At 36.3% G+C, this 15403-nt stretch overlaps 1 pseudogene; it reads right to left on the bottom strand.

Moving 5' to 3' along the window:
- Window positions 1-5611: 5611 nt before the first annotated feature.
- Window positions 5612-10500, bottom strand: LOC149226799 (serine/threonine protein phosphatase 2A 57 kDa regulatory subunit B' beta isoform-like; annotated as a pseudogene).
- Window positions 10501-15403: the final 4903 nt, after the last annotated feature.

The following is a 15403-nucleotide window of genomic DNA, read 5'->3' as shown; positions in this document are numbered from 1 at the left end:
TCCTTTGTTAATTGGTTAAGGGAGTACTCTTCTTTTCTTTTTAATGGCTCTTTTTCCTTCACTTTATTCATTTTATGCTAAACTAAATCTATCTCAAAACATGTCCAACTTATACCAACCTATTCAATTGAATATTTTTAGCCTAAGTCCTAATAATGATTCATATACACATGTAACAATTTCAGCTTAACTTTGTAAAACAAGACCTATCAATAATATGTTAACCGAGTTAATTTTGGAGGATACTCACCATCTCCTCCTAACATGACCTCCATCATTGTCTCTAACTAAAATTATCATAAAAAATTTCCTCTTTTTGGTGAAGCAATCATCCAATTGAGAACTGCTCTTTGATCAAGAGACAAGATAGAAGAGGTTTCTATCTCGTCATGTTTTGGAGTTACCAATGGTTATCAAGAATGCATATAATATATAATCCCCCAGGGTTTACTCAATCAATTTAACCAAACACATTAAGAATGGTGTCGAAAAGGAGGCTACATGTCATAAGTTCAAATATAGTTGAGTTCCTTTGAGTGACTAGCCATTATTGTACATGTTAATTATACATACACAATTGGTTTTAAATCACTATTTCCAATTATGAGATTGATTAGAGGTCATGTTTTCAAGGGTTATATAGACATTTTTGTTTAGATTACATCATATACAATGATGGTATTTAATTATAAAAAAATTCACAAATGAAGAAGGGCATGGAGGGATTTCTAAGGGACAATAAAGAGGGGTTTGAAGGGATTTCTAAAAGACACCTTCTATGGAAGTGTGTTGCATGTGTGAAAATAAATCTATTTTTGTCATTATATTCTTTCTACAACACATTTGGAAGTGTGTTGCATGTGTGAAAATAAATCTATTTTTGTCATTATATTCTTTCTACAACACATTATGTGGTGGATGTGTTTTACGCATTCATAATAATGATGACTAGATATGATGAATGAGAAGTCATGTAAACTTCTTCACTCACAAGTCCAAATCTAGGAACATCAAACTATCCATGAGGTTGGATAAGTATGCAACAACATTGCATGAGCATTCTTCACAATGTCTATGTCATATAAATTGGGTCAAAAATGTTAGCTTTGCATTCAAAGAAAAAATCAATCATACATTTAAAACAAACTTAAGAGAATTTAATGTAAATTCAACTATTGATTATTATAATTCGTAAGGCCTTTAATACCATTAATAAATAACTTTAATCTAATAATCTGATTTATTCCCGAAGATGCTTTCAAATACAAAAGAGCCAAAAACAAAAGGATTTCGGTGAGGGTATCCTAGTAAGTGCAAGTGAAGTATTTAAAAAAAAAAACAAAGAGAATTTTTCGTCTATCATTATGTTCGTCAACAATTTAGCAAAATAGAAATAGAGCAATAGATAATGCCATTGTCTAGTTCACCTAGATGACATCATGATTTTTATACGGAGATTGCATTTTCAAGGATTGAAGTCTTTTAAGAGTAATATATTATCACATGTTAATGTTGGGTTCTTTTTTAATTAAGGATTTTCAAATGTTTATTTCATGTGTTATTTTTCTTTTAATATTTCTAATTGTGGCGTGATATAATTTTTCAACCATTATTTGATGTTGATAAAAAATAAATTTAGTAGTTTATTATGCATAAATACAATAAGTAGAAATATAATTAATTTTTAAAAATTCAGATTTAGTTTGTCAAATTGTGTATATGTATATCTTTCCTATCTAACATAATAATCTCTCTTTCCAGTGATTCTCAACATTCACAAAATAAGTTTCCCCATAACCTAAATGAAAATTAAAATGTCATGACATGTGTCTAGCATGGTCTGGCTCACTTAAGACCTACATCTCCACCTTTAGGTTGCAAATCATTAAATTGTCCCACTTATCAAGATTAATAAAAAATTAAAAAATATGTGCTACAGTGTTAATCTAGATAGAGTGATTTGGATTCACTGAACATGGTTGGAAAGACTAATATATTAAAGAGAGGAACCAAGTTGAAGCATAAAAAGACACCCAAATTTTGGGTTTATATTCTAGATATTCTATTGATTTTTCTAATAGAGGATTACAACTAGTTAGAATTTTTTTATAGCTAAGATAATTTACATAGTAATATAAATTATATATTTATCATCATATATATTCTATAAAAACAATCAATAAAACTTTATCAATTATCAAATCTTTCTACATAAAATTGTGAATTCTCTACCATCTAATTATTAATAAATAATTAATATATGCTCCATTTGGTATAAAAAAATTCATAATCATTTATATCACATTAAATAGTTTTCAATTCAATAAATATATATGAATATCATTTTTTTCCCTTTTCAAATAATTTAAACTAATCTTATTATTGTTTAGGAACCATGTGTTTTAGCAAAAAAGAGTGCAAATGGAAAAGGTAAGTAATAATAATCTCTAAGGAAATGAAGATCCAAAAATACAATGCATGGTTAGTGAAGTAATGACTAAGGATTTGGTCTCTTGTTAGTTACACAAATGCATTTGATTTTTTATTATTCTATCATGGTCATTTACTAAAAATTAGTCATTTCTTTTCTAGAAAAAAGTTATAAATAAAAAAATATATTTATGAACTATATTTTTTTGTTAACTGATTCATGGAGTTTAAACCCGAAGTGTTAAAAGACATAACTCTTTATTAGTCCCTGCCATCTGGCAATGGCCAGGTACTATAGTAATTGGAAAGCACGATGTTAACATTAATTGACCTGCTTGTGACCTGCTTCTTAGCGCCGGTTGAGGGAGTATATCGAAAGTTTTTTCGTACATAATAATTCACTGTGTTATTTGGCCTCTTCCCGAGGCCGGAGGCAAAAACATAGGTTATAAATAATTAGTTTTTTCCATTCAGCGTTAGAGCAGTTTAATGCTAGCATTAATCCTAAGCGTTTAATGCTTGGGATAATGCTTGGCACATTGTACTATCAGACGTACAGGTACAGGTTGTTGCGTGAAGACTCTTGCAATGTGTCTGCCGTGTGTCTACTCTGCATGGCTACTCTGCATGTTGCTCTAGAACAAGTCCACCTGGTCATTCACGTTGGAGTTGTCAAGCTGTGAATTCACACTGAAGCTGTCATTCAAGCTATGTGTTTTAGGCCAAGGGAATATTAGTTTCTAGAAATGAAGGCTCAAATCAAGGGCTCGAGAATCATACCGAAGTGCAGACTCAGCTGAGATTCATCCATATCTGTAGAATCACCTGGAGCAGAAGCGTGACTGCAATAATCATGGATCCCATCTCCGCGTTGCTTACCCTTCCTGCGAGCCCATACCCTGTGACCAGTTCTGGGGGCGTTCGTTCCTGCCGTGTCCTTCCAAGGTAGATGGTATATTCCTGTAGATGGTGCCATTGCTTTGATTGACAGATTCCATCATTTCACTGGCCTCCCATGGCTTGACGAACTTCACTTACTCTGAAAAAGCTGAAGAAGAGAGCTCATGCAGAACGAAATTAATTCGCTTGCTGGATGGTCAACTTGGGTTCTTTGAGTGGGGTGTAAGAGGGGCTTTAATAGAGAGCTGGTGGAACCCGACTAGGCTGGTCCGAGAAACAACGATGACACAGGCTAGTGGGACAATAAACAAAGACAACAGCGGGCGAAAGAAAGGGCTTACCTACGTGCGTGCTTCTTGCATGGATAGAGTGCGGGCTGGCGGTAAATCTTAATTATTGAATTCTTTGCTTACAGTATTTTGCTTGGTCCTCGGAAAATGCTACATCTTTTTCCATTCTCATTGCCACTCTCATTCGTCTGGTTAATTGGGCTGACCTCTCTCGTTATGATGATTAGGGCATGCACTGCATGTTGATGTTGTGTTGTATGTACTTTGATTGTAGCGGATAAGACCATTCTCAGGTCTGCACGGAGAAACGCCTTCCATGAACAAATGGAAAATCAAGCCGCTGAGTGCTGGCATTTCTGAAAGATAGAATCACCTCTCGCAAAGACCACCTATGCCGTTATAGTGGACATGAAGAACACAGGTCTCTAGGGCTTGAATTTATCATATTATTTTCTCTTTTCTGAACAATTTGAAAATTTCGATTGAATTTATCATATTATTTTCTCTTTTCTGAACAATTTGAATTTATCATATTATTTTCTCTTTTCTGAACAATTTGAAAATTTCTCTATAATTATGAACTCAAAAGGTGGCATAAAAAAGGAAAGAAAGGGAACTGATAACCAACCTGATAAATTGCAGAGGGCTTTTTCCTATGGTGAAAAGTAGAAACCAGTATTGCCAAGGCATGAACATGATTCATACTATCAACAAATTGATCCTGCAACATCCTGGCACGCTCATCGGACATACTAACTAGCACCTCGTTGTTCTTGTTCCAAAGCGTGTTCCCTTGCCTGTACTTCGCGCTGTTGAAGTCAGGCTGCTTTCTCATTGTCCTGATTCTGAGCTACTGGATCATATGATGTAGGTGAGTCTGATTGTTCTGACTTCTACTGTAAGTTGCCTTAAGGTGCCTCCCGGCACTTGCCTATGAGGAAAATCCCATTTAGAAGAAGGGAAAAAAATATAGCTACAGAGGCTGAGGGAAAGGCCGGACTCTATTCCTGACTTAAGGAAGCCTTCGGGGATCTTCTCCTATCTATAAGACGAAGATGCAACAACTCGTCTTATCGTCTGCATCTGCTAATCCTTGCTTGTCAGCTTAACTTCCTTAATGTACTGGGAGAGGAAAAAGGCCTCTAAGCTTCTTTCTTTCTTTTGAGTTTTCTGGTTATATCAAGCAAAGACAGATAAGAATAGATAATATGACTAATCGGTAGTAGCTAACTAGGTGGGTTTGGGTGGTTAGCACCCCCCAGCAAGCAAGCCCATTTACTGGTATAGAAATAGAAATGATATCAGTATTCATGGAACGATAGATATACAGAGATACTATGAACGCAACCAAAACCCATACAGAGATATCAACATGAGCGATACGTGGCTGTGTTTATCATGACAAAACAATCATGTGGGTGCCCCTACGCTTCTCCACGTACTTCCTTATTGCTTTGACACTAGCACAGGACGGTGGGACCTTCTTTTGTGACGTGGCATCTTTGGCCTTGCGTGATGTGGCTGGATTCAAGAAGTGTCGTGCAATATAGTTCGGTGGCTGGATTCAAGAACTGGCGTGCAATATGGTTCTGTGGGTTAGCCACTAAATTATAATACTTCATTGTTGTTCACATCTAAAATAATTAAGTCTTACCATTATTTTTTTAATTCGTCATTAATAAGATTAAATGTCATTATAATCTAGAAATAACAATTTATTTATACATTTGCAATCGGAGGAATCGCAATTATATTTATATATTTGCAATCGGCTTTGTCAAGTGAAAAGAGAGCGGCGGCATAACATTAAGAACCATTTAAAAATGAGAAATCTCAATTTGTCACTATTTCTTATCAACCCACAATATCAATTAAGAAATGAGAAATCTCAATTTTGCATTGTTTCTTATCAATCCACAATATCAATCATAAGTTACATAATACCAAGCAATAACACGTACATATGTAAAAATAAAACAACCTACATAAATTCAATTACAAACCTGGAAATGTGAGCAATTGAGGCAGCGGCCTATGTGCCGAAACAGAGGTACCATGAAACACTGGAATTCAGAAGATTGCGCTATTTCCAGAACTTCCTCCCATTGTCCCAGGAACAAAACTTCCTTTTGGTTGTTTGTGACAGGCCAATACCTTAGTAGACCCCTAATAATAGTATCCAATAATGTGAAATCATTTTCCACAAACTGAGTGATACAGTGTGATAGTTGTTGATGATAGAGAGCAAGGCATTTAGGCTATGCCGACGCAAAAGAGCTCTGCTTAAAAAGAGTTTTTGTTCCCGTTTTAGAGTTGATTCAAAACCATTTATTATGCTACCCAGAATTTCCAACAACTCACTAATGCCATTGTGTCTCTTAGTTTCATAAATAAATCGATAGAATATTTTGTTAATTGCTATAAATGGTCGATGCATCATATATTTTCCATAAATGCGATGCAATATAATTTTTGCATACTCTCTCTCTCTAGGGTCTTCAGAATCAAATAGGTTGAGAAATCGCTGTACAAAGAAGCGGTCTATATACCTCTTGGCTAATCTGGGATCTGTATCTGCAGAAATTATATATCGCAGCAAGAGTTCATACACTATCTGCAAATGTGGCCATGCAGGATCCATACAGGGATCTTCTTCTTCCCGGTCAAATTTGTCCAATCCTGTACTTTCATGGCAAGCTGGAGGCAAGGAACGAAAAAGATTTGAAGCAAACATTTGGCAATCTCCCCCTGAACTCTTTCTGTGAGTGTGCCTGCTCCATACTTAACATAGTCAACAAGCTCCAGTAAGGTTTGCTGCTTGAACTCTTTGTCTGCAATATTTTCTTTAAGGTTTGAGAAATCATATTTGAGACAACAAAGATTCAATTTTTTAATCAAGATCCTGCCTTTCAAACCAAGGAACATCTCTCAACAATGGTAAATTTGTAGTGGGGCTTAGACTACCATTGGCAGAATGATCAGATTCAGCGTTAATCACATAATTCTCTTTGATTGGAGATGTCAACGGGGTAACTACAGAGTTCAGTGCCACGAAATCCTTCACAAGCTGACAAATCTCAACTCAGAAGCATATACCACTAACACAATATTCAGCAACAAGCTTCAGCGACTGATGATTATATGGTTTTGTGTTGCCTCGGTTGTAGACATGGGGATCGTTCTCTTCATTCGCAAGCCACTACTTGTTTCTCTGTCTCGTGTATCCTTAGAACCAATTTAGAAGCATATAAATTTCACTAAAAAACCAACCGTTACAACCACAACTGGAAAAGGTCATCCACAAGCCTATTGTGCCAATTCAGGCGATGCTGCAACATCTGTTGAAGTTTTGGGCTTGCAGAAAGTACCAGCAGGGACAGATAAAGCCAAACAATTTTAAGTTGAAAACACAAAGGGGCAAATCGTAAAGCTAACAAAGAACGCAAGAAATTCGTGAAATTCGGGCCCCTCATTCTCTCTACTTCGGCTCCAAGCTCGTCTTAGTCATCTCTTCTCATGATATGGCAAGGGAGTTTATGAAGACTCATGATCTGCTTTTTGCCAGCAGACCTCCATCAATTGCAGGTAATTACTTGTTGTATAATTATTCGGACGTCGGCTCTGCTCCATATGGCCCTTACTGGAGGCAAATGCGTAAGCTCTGTGTTTTACAAATGCTGAGCTCCAAAAGAGCAATAGAGCAAGCAGCATGAACATATATATGAGCTATAAATTCCTCCTGCCAAGTCTACTAAGAAACTCCTAATCGTCTTGCTAGGTCTAGTTCTAATATTTTTCGTCCAACCCTAGGCAGGGACTAGCTGCCTTGCAGCTCCTCTTGTTATCAAAGGAATCACTAGTAAACTATCCACGTGAAATATATTATATAAATAATGACTGAAATTTGAAACAAATATGTTATGATGTACTAGTCTCCCATCCCATATAAATAAATTCTTTTTTTGAACCACTTTGATGAATAAAATAGTCAGTAAAAAGTATTGAGTGATAGTTAATAGTTTTAATAAAATTCTATTAGATTTCTCTTACATCAATACATAAACTAGAGTTTGAATGTTGTTTTCGAATGTCGACATTGTTACACTGCAGTTATTTTCATAATTTAAACAAGGGAAGTTGTGAGGCAGCAAGTCCCTGCATTGAGTATGGTAGAATGCTTGGATGAACTAGGTTCACCTCCTTGGTAACCAGTTGGCACTTCATCGAGTACAGTACAACAGGCAATTCTATCTCCAAGTCCAGGCAAGAGGGTCCTTCATGATTCGAGGGTTCAACAGAGGGTGTTGAAAATACATCGCCTGGCCCTTGTGACTCATGACACTTCGGTACTGGGAGAAAGTTCGCAATAGCTCCTGCATGTAGGGTAAAATATGTCGACGTCTGAACTATCCAACAGAAAACTGCTCTGTACGTGGAAGTCTCATAAGAATGGAAAGGGTGGGATTAGCTTTGAGTTAACTAAGCTGACAAAGCCTTTGAATTTTCTTTCTGCTCAGAAAGAACAGTGAAAAGATGCTACAATACTTCGCTAACCAGAAATGAGATCATCTCTTGCTTCCGTCAAATTTGAATCCCCATAGACTTTGGAGAAGAGGAGGAGTTGAGCACACAGTCATTTAGATTTATATATGATAAAAGTAGAAACAGGGGATTTTACCTTGGCTCCCCTTCTCGATCCCCCATATCCTGTAAAATAAAAAATAAAACAAAGACAGAACATTGCTTTTTAATTTTCTCAATTTAGTTGCCAACATAAAATGCAAAAAGAAAGAATCACTGAAGAAGCTATTAATGCAGAGTGTGCAAGGTCAATGCAGTCATCCATGCTAATCTTTATTTCACTCACTATGAATTTGTATCCGCATCTTCAGGAACCGAACAAAAGTATGCTAGGCAAAATAGCGCTACTTAGAATTGGTGCAGGAACCAGGTCAATTGCTTATCCATCACATGGTTTGTGTGCAGGTAATCCACAACTAACAACAATTGTGTGAACCACCTGCACAATTTCTGAGGAAAACAGACAGAAGACAATATTTCATATTCACATGATAACCATGATAGATAAAATAATAGATATCATGACCATCAATTTTACAGTCTACAAATAATTATTCTTAGATCGCTTTAGCATAATTCACTCCAGTAAAAGAGTAAATTAACCCATATAGCTGAAGTTATTGTATCAAGACATTAAACTAAGAAAATAATGTAGTCACCTCTTCTTGAAACAGTGACCCATTAGCTTTCTTAATCAATTCAGTCCTGTGATTGCAAGCAGAAAAAGGTTTATTAGCAGACATAGCACCCCTGATGTTACAATGCAGACATAGCACCCCTGAAATACCACGCATTCCATACATTAGAGGATCTTGAAAATTTGAAGTTAATCCTTGATAAATCATATCGCTCCAAAGCTGTAGAGATATAGGTGAAGGTTTGTCTTTATTATTTAAGTGATCAGTTTCGGAGTATGCTTCATTAGGTGAAGCTATTTCAATTCCCATGGAGTCCACAAGGGATCAACACCTGACGAATATGCGCTTATATGAAAACTATGCAAAACAATAATCCAATCATCACTTGTAATTATACAACAGGTGATCTAAAATGCGAAATCTAAAAGACACCAAAGGACAATTCATACCTTTTCCACCCATGCCTCATTATATCCTACAATGTAAGGATGTTTAATGCGTGAAATCAAAGCCATCTTCAACCAACAAGGAGAGACATGACCTTTAGAATTGAATTCTCTTCACCTATTGCATGATACAGATTTAGCATTGAAAATGGAAAAGCAAAAGGTGATGAAAAATTACATAATTACCTCTTGATGAGTAGAGTGCCTGGACCTGTCTGTTTGGCGAGCTAGGCGAATTTTCTTCAAAACATATCTGAGAACAAAATCCAAATAATAGTTGGACTATTTGCAGATGTGTCGGGGCTGCTAAGAATAAAATTTTCATTTTTATGTGTTTAAGCACATTCGCAAGGCATGAGAATGATGATGATATCCCTTTTCCATGTCTCTGTTACCTATAATGGGAGAAATTTTTAATGTCTTTAAGGAATCTATGATTTTAGGGACTCATATCTCATGCAATTTGGAGAGCGTGCTGACAGGACCAACATAAATCTCACCTTCATCATGTTCTTTCATCAACTCTCGCAAAGGAAGCGAATTCAAATGCTGAATTTCATCTCCCAGTCTTATCCCATTGCGTTCTCCCATTCTGCCTGAAAAACAAGAACAAATAATCATGTCCTTGCATAAATCGAGAAAAATAACTAAATTTCCAACCTGCATTTTCTCAAATTAGATATAGATACCGACAACGGAGTCATGCTTAAATATTGGCAAGAAATCAATTCAGCTGAAATTCTAGCAATAAAGAATCGCTCGCCGACAGCAAATCTTGGGAAAAAAACAAAGCACAACACAAGAAAATCAAATCTTCACAAACTTTAGCAAAATGACTAAATTTTCGAGCTCTGTTCCCTCAATTTATTTCTAAAAATCGATAATCTGAATCATGCTTCATGGTTCAAATGTGCATTTTTTAGTCTTCAAATGTTCAATGAACACCGAAATTCTTGTAATATAAAATCTTTGAGCCTGACGGTGAATCATAGAAGGGAATAAAACCAAAAAGAGCTCAGCAAAACAAGAAGACTTGGTACCAATAATCGAGAACTTACACAACAACATTTGTCCTGTACGATCTTAATCGAACAATGCATTGCCTTTAAACATCGGTTTATAGAGGCCATGAGAAATCCATCTTAAACCAGATAAGAAACGTTCATGGTCTGATTTCAGAGGTGTTTCCTCTTTTTTAGCGGCATTTACCGTCATTTCTAAATATAGAAGGGCTCATTCAACGTGGAACCCAACCCAATGGTAGGTCGTTTCGCGAATATTGAGCTAAATTCAACAATGATTTGAATTCAGTCATTATTTTTAAATCTATGAAATCAAAAGATAAATTAAAATTCTTTAAAGTTTTGTAATTGAAGCATGTCATATGACGTGGCACTTTGGAAGTAATGAATAATACGTATTATTATACGAAACGAAGGAAGAAAAGCACTTGTTAGTAGGAGTTTGCATGCATTTCACGTGTCAGTAGCAGTGCATGCATTTCCAACTAGGCTAGAGTAACCGCAATTACGTGTTATTGCGCTCGAATCCCTTGAGTCCGCATTCCGGTACGCAGGATAGGATCCGAAGGCATATGAGTTGAATTAAGATCAAATGCTAGCAAGCATGAATTCTTTGTTTGTTTAGTCACGAATCCCTCTTCTTTTGCATTCATTGTGAATCCCTTCTTGAAAGCCTTCTTCCCTGCTTCCTCAACCTAGAAGAGAGCAAGAGCTGCAATAGAGGGTTCGAGAAGGGGAGGGCGACGACCCTTGCTGAATATCGAGAAGGATGTGGTTTTTGAAGGAGAAGAAAGAAAGGATGTTGATGTAACCATTCTGAATCAAAGCGACCAGATCATGCATTGTCAGGTGAGAGCCATTGCTTATAATTGGAGTTGTTTGGTCTTGATTGTGTATGGGGAGAATAGCTCAGTTCAGAGGGAATCGCTCTGGAATGACATTGTATCTCAGGCCTCTATGGTGAGGGGAAATCCATTGATGATTGGTGGGGATTTTCATGCTATCAGAAATAACAATGATAGAGTAGGTGGGTCGAGTGATTGAGAATGAGTCGGGCGAGAGGGAGGGTTGTTAGCAAGTTAGGCAATTATGGGCCAGTTGTGGATCAAGCAATAAAGAAAGGGTTGAAGGTGAGGCTGGTATTAGTGCTCTAGGGCATGGCTTACTGGTCATCTTACTTCTTGCTTGATCGATCGGATGAGGCAGGTACGAAGCAGCGCTCTTCGAATTCGACATTTGGGAGGTTGAAATGCCATACATACCTCTATTTATGCAACCGACTTAAGATCTTTATCTTTACCTTAAACTGCCTTTGCCCCTGTTGGTGGTTATGTAGATAGCCATGGAACTAGGACTGAGTGAGGTGGTGGTTGTAGAGAAGCTAGAACTTTATTAGATGCGGGGTCTCGATTAAGAAGGGATGCAGCTTCCACTGCTTTCTGTGCAGGTTATGAGTAAACTACTATTGGCTCTGCCTTTACCTCTTATGCTTTACCTGCTACTTTTATTCCTGTTGCTCCTGCACTTGTCTCTGTCTATGTTTTTGGAAGGATATTTCAAGTACCTAAGTCGGTAGCTACATGTTGAAATGAAAAGCCTATAACCTATTTCTATATATACGTCATTATGCAAGAGACTTTATCTAGGTAATTATGCAATAGACTTTCTTTATGTGAAATTGGGAGGGCTTATATCTTGATGGACTTTTTTTATTCTCGATTCTTGATAGGACTATAATGAGGAGGACAACAGACCAACTGACGGAGATCGGGGAGCAGGGGCAACTTCTGGAATCAGCTAAGATAGGCGCTGGGTGGAATTGGTATTCGAGATATAGGCTGAGTTTGTGCTATCAGCTAAAAAAGAGAGGATAAAGAATGACTCGACCGAAGAATGAGGGACAGGAAGAATGGTTAAGACCGCCTTGAATTGTCTACAAAAATCGTAAGTAGCATCAACGCTTCGTTTTAATTCTGTAATTCTGTAGCAAAACAAGTTTAAAGTTCTTATGTTTAATTCTATACCAAAACAATTATGCTACAGTTGTTAAAATTCATGAAAATTTTCATACTAATTCAATAGCCTAAAATTGTTGTGGATGCTAAAGGGATACAAATTGATTATGGAGAATTGCAGAGAAAATGCAAAATACCTGACAGAAATCTTTGAAGATCCTTGCCGAACCAAGTTGGTCCAACACGCGCTCTCCTCTTCTGCCCGGTCTGAATATGCAAAGTTACTTATTCCTGCGCTGCCCACTCTGAATGAACCAAGAAGGGCACTTTCACCCCAGCCTGCAAGGGATTATTTGGACAAGCACTAAGAACTGACCCTGATATCAGTTCAGTATAGATTAGAGATCACCCAGAGGAATCGTTATTCATTTTCGGGCGTCAGTTCAGCAGAGATCACCTAAAATGCAAAGCCCATAGTGTTAAAACAACTACAACCTGATAGAAATTATAAATTATAAAAATAAGAACAGAAGAGGTGTCATGTTAACAGAACAACAGAATGTTGTATGACACTTGAGAGTTGACACCAAATTGTCGTGGCAGGAAGTAGTGAGCAACCCTACACGCAAGTGGTGGTTCTCTATTATACTATGGTTTTCCATTATACTAAATATGATTAACATAAAATGCTTGGGATTTAATGCTGACATCAAATAGCATTAGTTTGAAGCGAAATTTTTAAATGTGAAGAAATATCATATAACTTATGCTTTCCGCCTCCATGCCTCGAGAAGAGACCAAATAATACCATGAAATGGAGTACGGTTTAAAAAGTTTGGATATCAATACCATGAAATGGAGTACGGTTTTAAAAGTTTGGATATTCGCGATAGCAAATGGTTATTTATCAAGACAAGCAGCTTAAAGTAATGCTAAAAAGCTACAAATCGATTACTATAGTCTCTGGCCATTGCTAGATAGCAGGGACTAAAAAGTGATTGTTAATAAAGTATTAACTTTTTTTACATAGCACTTATCCCCTTTACCTATTCCAAACGTTTGCAATTTTGGATTCATGTTTAGCAACTTCGAATAATTTATATTATTCCAGAAAACAAAAAAGTATATATATATATATATTAGGTGGAGAGTTCCGGAATGAAGAAAAGTTCTGTTAATTCACTTTTGGACATGGCCTATGATTAAGAGAATTTTCTATTATTGGATAACCCATTTTGTATTGGAAATGAGATGATCTTTGGAGTATTTATTATTATTTTCTAACTTAAAGAGCTTCAATATCGAAATGATTCCTGGAGTTTTGGAAAAAGACGCACAAAATGTAGAAATGATTTCAAACCTTGTGAAATCATAGCTCATTTGCCGTCGCAAAATGTAAGAATTATTTGAAAGCTGGTGAGATCACAAAATGTAGGAATTATATATTGTCAATTGCTGTCACAAAATGCACGAATGATTTCAAATTTTGTGAAATCATAGTCTATATGAAATGAAGTCCTACACCCTACATATTATTATTGGCTTGCCAAAAATTATGTTTCAATAACCTTCTAAATATTCATGGAATTTGGGCTTGAAAGAGAGGCTACAAGAAACCATGGAATTATTAAAATGCTTAGAGTTTCACTCTTTAAAATCATCCCATGAAGAATATTTATAGGGAAAGAGTAAGGTGGCTACAAGTTAATATAAAAATTCATATTTATAATTTTTATGTTATACCTCTCCACCATTCACCCTTAGTTTTTAGCGGGTCAGTTTTTTAATAAAATATTTTAATAGTTTTGGGTTTTTTTTCCGAAAGATAATATACGAATCATATTCAATATATTATCTCGCCTCGCTCCAATACTCAACTGAATATTATCTCCCCTCGCTCCAATACTCAACATTTCATGGGCCATTTATTTTTAATAAAAGATGTTGGCAAGCAAAATGTCCAACACTCGTGAATAGTTGTGGCTGGTTTCCATTTTCAGGTCGTTGGTAGAGGGGGAGGTTAAGGTGTGGGCAACTTTTTTGTTGATGGAATTGGTGACGTGTTTTCAGAAGTGAAACAATGAAAGTTTAAAATTTAAGGGCTAAGGCATTGAACAATAAATGTCGAGTCATACTATTGCATACATCCAACTTGTATATGAATATTTTATTTTCATAACCTTTCTTTTTAAACTTCAGAGGTATTATTTTTCTTTATACATTATATTCTCCATAAATGATAAAAATGAATGATATATACATTTAAAAATGTTATTAGTCCCTGTCATCTGGCAATGGCCAGGGACTATAGTATTCGGTTTGCGATGTTATTACATTAGTTTACATGCTTGTTATTAGTCGCTGCCACTTATAAACTAAAGTTTTTAGAGTCATATAGTTTTACTATTTTAATAAACCAAAGTTTCGAGAGACATATCATTTTGCCATCTTATTTGGCCTCTTCCCGAGGCGGAGAGGCAAAAATCATATGTTATGTGTATTTATTTCGGAAATTTGAAAGTAATGAAAATATAATGGAAACTAATGCTAGCATTAGTTTCATAGTTTCACAGATATTAAATGCTATAGTGGTGAGCAAGTTCCCATGTTCTAGTTTCTCTTGTGCATTGAACTTGCACAGTGCTTTGAACTTGCCATGTGGTGCAACAGCTGCCAGCTTTTGCGCTGCCTACATATTGACTGGTACAGCTCATATACAGACTGATAGGGACTGATAGAGAGCTACAGCTATAAGTACTAGTATTACACCCATAGACCGCTTCCCAGATGCATACTAGTATTACACCCATAGACCTTCCCAGATGCTGGAAGTTGATGGCTGCCCTCTTCCGCCATGCCTGGACCTGCTTGGTAACCTGAATCGCAAAGCGACCCCATCTTCAAAAGGGTATGAGGCGCGAACGATTATCTCCAAGACGCAGGTCACAACATTTTGAATTCTAATTTTCTGCAGAATGATCAATTTCCATTTATAAGTTTACATAATTGTTGAAAACATCAAAATTTCAAAACCGTAAACACAACATCTTAAATTTTTTTGGGGTTACTAGTACTTACTGAATTTTACAGCTCCATTAGCATTTAGTGCGGCTCCATCAGCTTATGCTTATGCTTATACTT

The sequence above is a fragment of the Pinus tabuliformis genome, chromosome J (assembly GCF_031772625.1).
Source record: "Pinus tabuliformis cultivar Carrire ecotype Pingquan chromosome J, CPIR1, whole genome shotgun sequence".
Lineage (NCBI taxonomy): Eukaryota > Viridiplantae > Streptophyta > Pinopsida > Pinales > Pinaceae > Pinus > Pinus tabuliformis.
This window is presented reverse-complemented; position numbering and strand designations above follow the sequence as displayed.